The sequence below is a fragment of the Echinops telfairi genome, unplaced genomic scaffold (assembly GCF_000313985.2).
Source record: "Echinops telfairi isolate 266 unplaced genomic scaffold, ASM31398v2 ScPeMD7_7469;HRSCAF=8507_1, whole genome shotgun sequence".
In the NCBI taxonomy this organism is placed as follows: domain Eukaryota; kingdom Metazoa; phylum Chordata; class Mammalia; order Afrosoricida; family Tenrecidae; genus Echinops; species Echinops telfairi.
The window spans coordinates 50,803,816-50,810,040 of record NW_022111373.1 but is presented as its reverse complement, the minus strand read 5'-3'; the positions used below and the strand labels follow the sequence as shown (position 1 = coordinate 50,810,040).

General features: G+C 38.3%; 1 long non-coding RNA gene across 1 annotated transcript; it reads right to left on the bottom strand.

Annotated features, from left to right (window-relative positions):
• Positions 1–181: 181 nt before the first annotated feature.
• On the bottom strand, positions 182–6,220 carry LOC123521125. Its single transcript, XR_006679603.1, has 3 exons — positions 6,194–6,220; positions 1,698–1,750; positions 182–921 (listed from the first exon to the last, which is right to left on the bottom strand). It is a non-coding gene; the product is annotated as an uncharacterized LOC123521125 (long non-coding RNA).
• Between the last annotated feature and the right edge of the window lie 5 nt (positions 6,221–6,225).

Sequence of the window (6,225 nt, the reverse complement as noted above, 5' to 3'; positions counted from 1 at the left end):
ATGTGAACCAGCTCGAGGCTTTATCAGAATTCAGTTGACAACTCTTCAAAGATGAGAAGCCAAGTTCCGAGAATGTAAGTGACTTCCCAGTGTATGACAACTAGTGAAGTGAGAGGTAAGGTTCACACTCAAATCCTGTGGACTCTTCTCTCTGCTAGAAACAAATAAGCCAACAACCAACAACAATCTATATTAGCTTTATTTTCAGCAGACTCTTACATAAGAAGCTTATCTCTCTTTGAACTGCTCCTTCCATACGTCCATGGCTACCATCACCAGTTGTTGTGCTCACCCATCACAACTCTCAACTTTTCTCAATGCACCCAATACCCTCAGCCTAGCTCATTATCCGAATGGATGGATTGAACTTGTCAGAAAAGCGAAAGTCATCAGAATTTCATTGTGACGAAATACATACACTTTACCCTTGTACATCTGTTTTTAAGTCGAGCACAAATGTTAATAATTATTCTCGGCAGAGACATCTGGATGATTTGTTGGTACTAGTTGGCAGCAAACACCAGCTGTGTGATTCAATCTAGAACAGATGGTAAATTTTTATTAATTAATGATAAGTCTGGACTTTTCCACTGCTTACAATTCTCACTTTAAATACATAAGATCACCATTCTGATATGTTTCACTTTTAAAAATGTATCATCTGCCCCCAATTGGTTTGAAGAGGAGAGGAGTGAATTTCTCCTTGATTAGGGCAGTCAATCCAGGGGCCTTCAAGATACTCTGGGGCTGAAAAGTAAATCACAGTGAGTCCACGGCGGTCTTGTAGAGTGGGGGTGGGAAGATGTTTCACCGATCTCATGGTCAGAGACTTGGGATCTTGTCAATCATGCATTGCCAATTGATGAATGATACCTTCTTTCTACAAGTCTCCTGTCCATTAAATTCTCTGGGTGTCTCCTGCTGTAAACAACAAGGGACACGTATGAGTAAAGCATTCTTTACTGCACAAACATCCAACATACAAGTGTATAGCACTCCAGAAGCAGAATCAAACAGGATAAAGTCTTAATTTCATTCTTTAAATTGAAATCTTAAACTAGCTGCACGAAGGAAGGAACTAGAGGGGAGGGGAGAGTGTATTTGCTGGTTCTTTGGAGCAGGTTCGTCCTCCACTTGAGAGAAAGGTGACAGGGTCTTCAAAGATGGTCTGTTGATCCACTTGGTATCGTATATGTAAGAGTGAGAGTCTGAGTAGAGCCACTTTATTCCTTTACATGTATAAAACAGGTTATACAAGAACATGTTGTCAGTGTGAACTAATCAGATCATCAATCCTCTTCTCTTGGGAAAGGAGAAGAATTTTAAAATGTAGTTGGAGTAATATAAAATAAAAATAGTAAGTTCCCACATATAGTGTAATGTTCAGGGTTCTAGAATGTTACTACCATCTCATTACTTTATTCAGTTCCTGAATGCTTAAAATTCTACTAATGTAATCAGCTTGCCATTTTATGTTTTCAATTGATAGCTAATAAAATATAGTAAAAACAATTCTTAAAGGGGAGCTATGGTAGCCCAAGGAAGACAGCAATAAGACAATGGTGCTCTAAGGGGAGTCTGGAGGGAAGGGAAATAATAGACATTCAAAATGGGACATTAAAGAAAAATATGTTTGCTTCTGGGTGGGCTGAGACATCAGGTAAGTCATAATAGAATCTTAAGAAAAACAATCTTACCAGCTATGTAACTTCCCATCCTCTCAGCAAAATGGAGTGAAAACATCAGTGACCTTATTCAATAATGGGCGGGAGGGTAAAACAGAGAGAGAGAGAGAGAGAGAACATCTTGGTTCAAACTCTAGCAAAAGGTTTTCTTTTAAAAAAAATAGACCACTCAGGACTGATTGAAGCACCCTTATTTAAGAAATATCTATCTTATGAGTTATCGGAGATGCAGAAAAGAGCAGACTCCAAGAAAATATGACAATTTCCTTTTGATCGCTTGGACATTGTCACATTATTCCTCTCATTTCCTCTAGAGACCACTATGGAAGTGAAGTTAGCAGGTGGTTCTCTGAGTGCCTCCAGAGTATCTGAAAAGAAACTTGCTTTTAAAAAGTTACAAATCAAGATGAGAATACAAATATGAAAAGGCACTGTAAAGAACATTACAAAGAGATAACATCTGATCAAAAACTAATGGTATTGAAGGAAGAAGTCCAAACGTCACTAAAAGTATTAAGGAAAAACAAGGCTTCAGGAAGTGATAGAACACCAATAGAAATGTTCCACCATGCTGATGAAGCATTGGAGGAATCCAGTCACCTATGTCAGGACATTTGGAAGACAGCCACCTGGTTAACTGATACCTATTTGTATCCCTCCACTCCAATGACAGGTGACTATACAGAATGAGGAAATTCTCAAACAATATCATTAGTATGATGTGCAAGTAAAATTTTGCTGAAGATCACTTTAAAAATGGATACAGCAGTATAAATCAACAGAGAGCTGTCAGAAATTCAGGCTGGTTTCAGAAGAGGATGTGGAATAAGGGATATTATTGATGAAATCAGATGGATCTTGGCTGAAAAGTTTACTTATGTTTTAGAGATTATACGAAGGCATTTGACTGTGTGGAGCATAAACAAACTATGGATCACATTGAGAAGAATGAAAATTCCAGAACACTTCATTGTGCTCATGAATTACCTGTACATGGGTAAAGAGTCAGTCATATAAACAGAACAAGGGAATGATGAGGGTAACAAATGTACAAATGTGCTTGACACACAATGGATGTATGCATAGATTGTGATAAGAGTTGTACGAGCCCCCAATAAATTTATTTTAAAAAATAAAATAAAATCAGGAAAGGTGTGGGTCAGGGTTGTTAACTTGGCACTTTTATACATTTTAAGCCATGCGTAATCTCTAATTAAAAACAATGGTGAAGTCACAGATGGATATAACATGATACAACTAACATGCGTATGACCAAAAACAGATTAGTCTCTTTCACGTCTTGTATTTTATAACAAGCGTTGTTGTTAGGTGTTGTTGAGTCAGTTCTAACAGTGATGCTACGTACAAGAGAATGAAATACAGCCTGCTTTCTGCTGTGCTTGCAACCATTTCCACTGCCCTCCCTTCCCAAGCGCATGTCCTTTCCTAGGGCGGGTCTTTCCTGACAGCATGCTCCAAGTACGTGAATTGAAGCTTTGCCATCTTCGTGACTTAGGAGCATTCAGGCTGTGCTTCTTCCAAGATCATTTTGTTTGTTCTTCTGACAATCCATGCTACTTTCAATAATCTTTGCCAACACTATAAATCAACTCTTTTGTTATCTTCCTTATATATTGTTCTGCTTTCATATGGAAACGAGAAGAGTGAAAATATCATGACATTTTTCCCAATGCAAGAGAGTCACCTATAACTCTGAGGGAAAAAATGTGGCAGCTGTAAATTTCCAAATCTAGATCTACCGCCATCTGCTTTGGCTGACTGCTGAGTGATATATCCCCCAAAGCACGCTGTCTAGTCTGTCTCAAATCCCCGTGTGGTTATCTACCATGTGAGCGGAACGAAGCCATGCCTCGGCCGAGACAAACAGAATTTCTCACATTGTATTCTCAGGACCCAAGTACTCCAAAGAGTTATCTCAGTGTTCCTGAGGCCCCCTCAGGGAGAGTCGGGGAAGTTGAGAAAGTGCCGGTTACCTCTCTATTCATCTTGTGCCCTCCACTAATCATCGTGTCCCTCTGGTTTTGTCCTCTATTTCAGTGTAGGAGATGTTGGGAAGACTCTGCCACTACAAATGCATAAGAACTTAGTAGTGTTGATGAAAAGGACTCTCGAGTTGCTCCTTGGGTCTTCTCAGTGGGCTCTGTCGCAGCCCCTGGGGGCCTCGTGAGAGAGGTCCTGGGGAGCGTGCCAGGCCTATTCCATGGTTTTCTAAGAGACAGTTAAGAGAAATACAAGGCTAAGTAATCTCAGAAAGAATCCAAGCAAAAATTGGAAGGTCTTTTTTTATCTTCATGAGCGTTTCAACTAAGATCCCCTTGTGAATCTCAACTAAGAGCAGAGCTCTTCCCCAATAGGAGGGCAATGAAAAGTAGATGAGGATGCTGTTATAAGATTAGGTAATATCGCTGAAACCTGGAGAATTGAAGACAGGAATGCTAACTATATTGTAATATGTGTAACACTTCTGCACAATGAGATTGATCTCTCCATTAACACTAGAATGTCAATACAATATTTATTAAAAATATACAGAACCATGGTCCATTCTCTGAAGGAGTAAAATCATGAGGGAAGTGGCAGGGACTCTCTCTAGAGATCAAAGACTGCAAGTGCATGTGTTTTTTTATAAATAGGTACAAAAATACCATCTCAGCACAATGACCTTCAACTTACAATTAAATCATTTCTTAATTCCATACTTTCTGAATGCCGCTTGGATCTCTGTGTGTAGTTGATTATATATATATATATATAAATATACATATATTTTATATGTGTGTGTGTGTGTGTGTGTGTGTGTGTGTGTGTGTGTGTATCACTGATTCTGCTTCTCTAGCAAACTCTGCCTAACATACCTGGTAAAACCCTTGCTTTAAACTGAGCCTTATTTCACGCATTTCTTTTCAGATCCAAATGTTAATTCTGCATATGAGTTTTGAAAGCGTCAGAATGGCATCAGGGAAGGACAACACACTCATGATATTAAGCAGACAACTGTAGTTAGCAGCCTAATATATAACTCACTCTGACACCAGGACTCCTTACATTATATATGTAAGGAACAACAAAAAATTCAAACACTTGTATGTAAGATTTTTCTCTAGCACTCCACTAATCATTAATAATGCTTCCCCCTGAATTTATGTACTGTTATGTGTGGGCCCTTATACAGTATGGCTAACTCATAAAATTTTAATGAAATTTTGGCTCATAGCCAAAATTATTATCTGTTACTGTAATTATTAAACAACTATATGCTCAGAACACAACAGAATTTATAGAACACAATCCCTTGGTGGGGAAAATACTTGTTCATAATTCAATGTGGATGGAGCTAGTTACTCCTATCCCAACAGACTAGGCCAGAGTTGAAGTGAGTTTCAAAGACCTACAGGATTTCCGTCCCTTGTCCTGAAGAGTGAGTGCTTTGGGATAATTAGAATCCAGATATATAGACTTGGAAACCTCACATAGGATTGCTTTAAGTCAGAAACAACTTGATAGCAACTGGTTTGGTGTATTGCTTCTTGAATTATAATACGTCTTCAACAACATTTAATGGTTTATAGAAAAGAAAAAAACATATAAAATTAAGTACTTGAAAACTGAAGAACCATTATTTTTCTCACATTCTTATGTTTCATACAACAATAAATTTTCAATGTTAAAAACAAATGCAAGAGCAAAAAATAATTATTATCAAATTTTAAATGCTGAATAACAAGATCCTTTGCCAGATGCTTTCTATATTACAGAGTATTAATGTGTGGCTATCAAGTCAATTCTGACTTAAGGTGTTTCTTAAGTACAGAGTAGAAATGCCATATATGGTTTCCAAAGTTATCATCTTTAAGCAAACTTACTGTCACATCTTTCTCTTGTGGATGGCTAGTGGGTTTGAACCACCAACCTTTCAATTATCAGTTGGATGCTTAACCAGTACACCACCAGGACTCCTTGCAGGATTCCTCTCATAGCCATCAAGTCAATTCCAACTCATAGAGACCCTATAGAACAGAGCAGAACTTCCCCTGTGAGTTTCTGAGATTAAATCTTTACAGGAGTACAACTCCTCATCTTCCTTCCACGGAGTACCTGGTGGTTTTGAAATGCAAATAGACAAAATCATGATAAATGGAGAAAATGTTGAATTTGACAAGGATTCTGTCTTACTGGGATCCACAATTAACACCCACGGAAGCAGCTATCGATATCACAGGATGTATTGCTTCAGGTACATCTGCTGTACAAGACTTCTTTAGAGTACTGAACAGCAAGGATTTTACTTTTAGGACTAACGGGTGCATGACCAAAGCATGGTATTCTCCAGTGCATCACATGCATGGGAAAGATGGACATTGAATAAGAAAGACCATAGAAGGATAGACTCATTTGAATTGTTGTGTTGGAGAAGAATATGCAAAGTACAAATCGATGTGTTGGAAGAAGTGCTCCTTAGAGCCAAGGATGACAAAACTTCCTCTTACCTGCTTTGGACATATTGTCAGGAGGGTTCAGT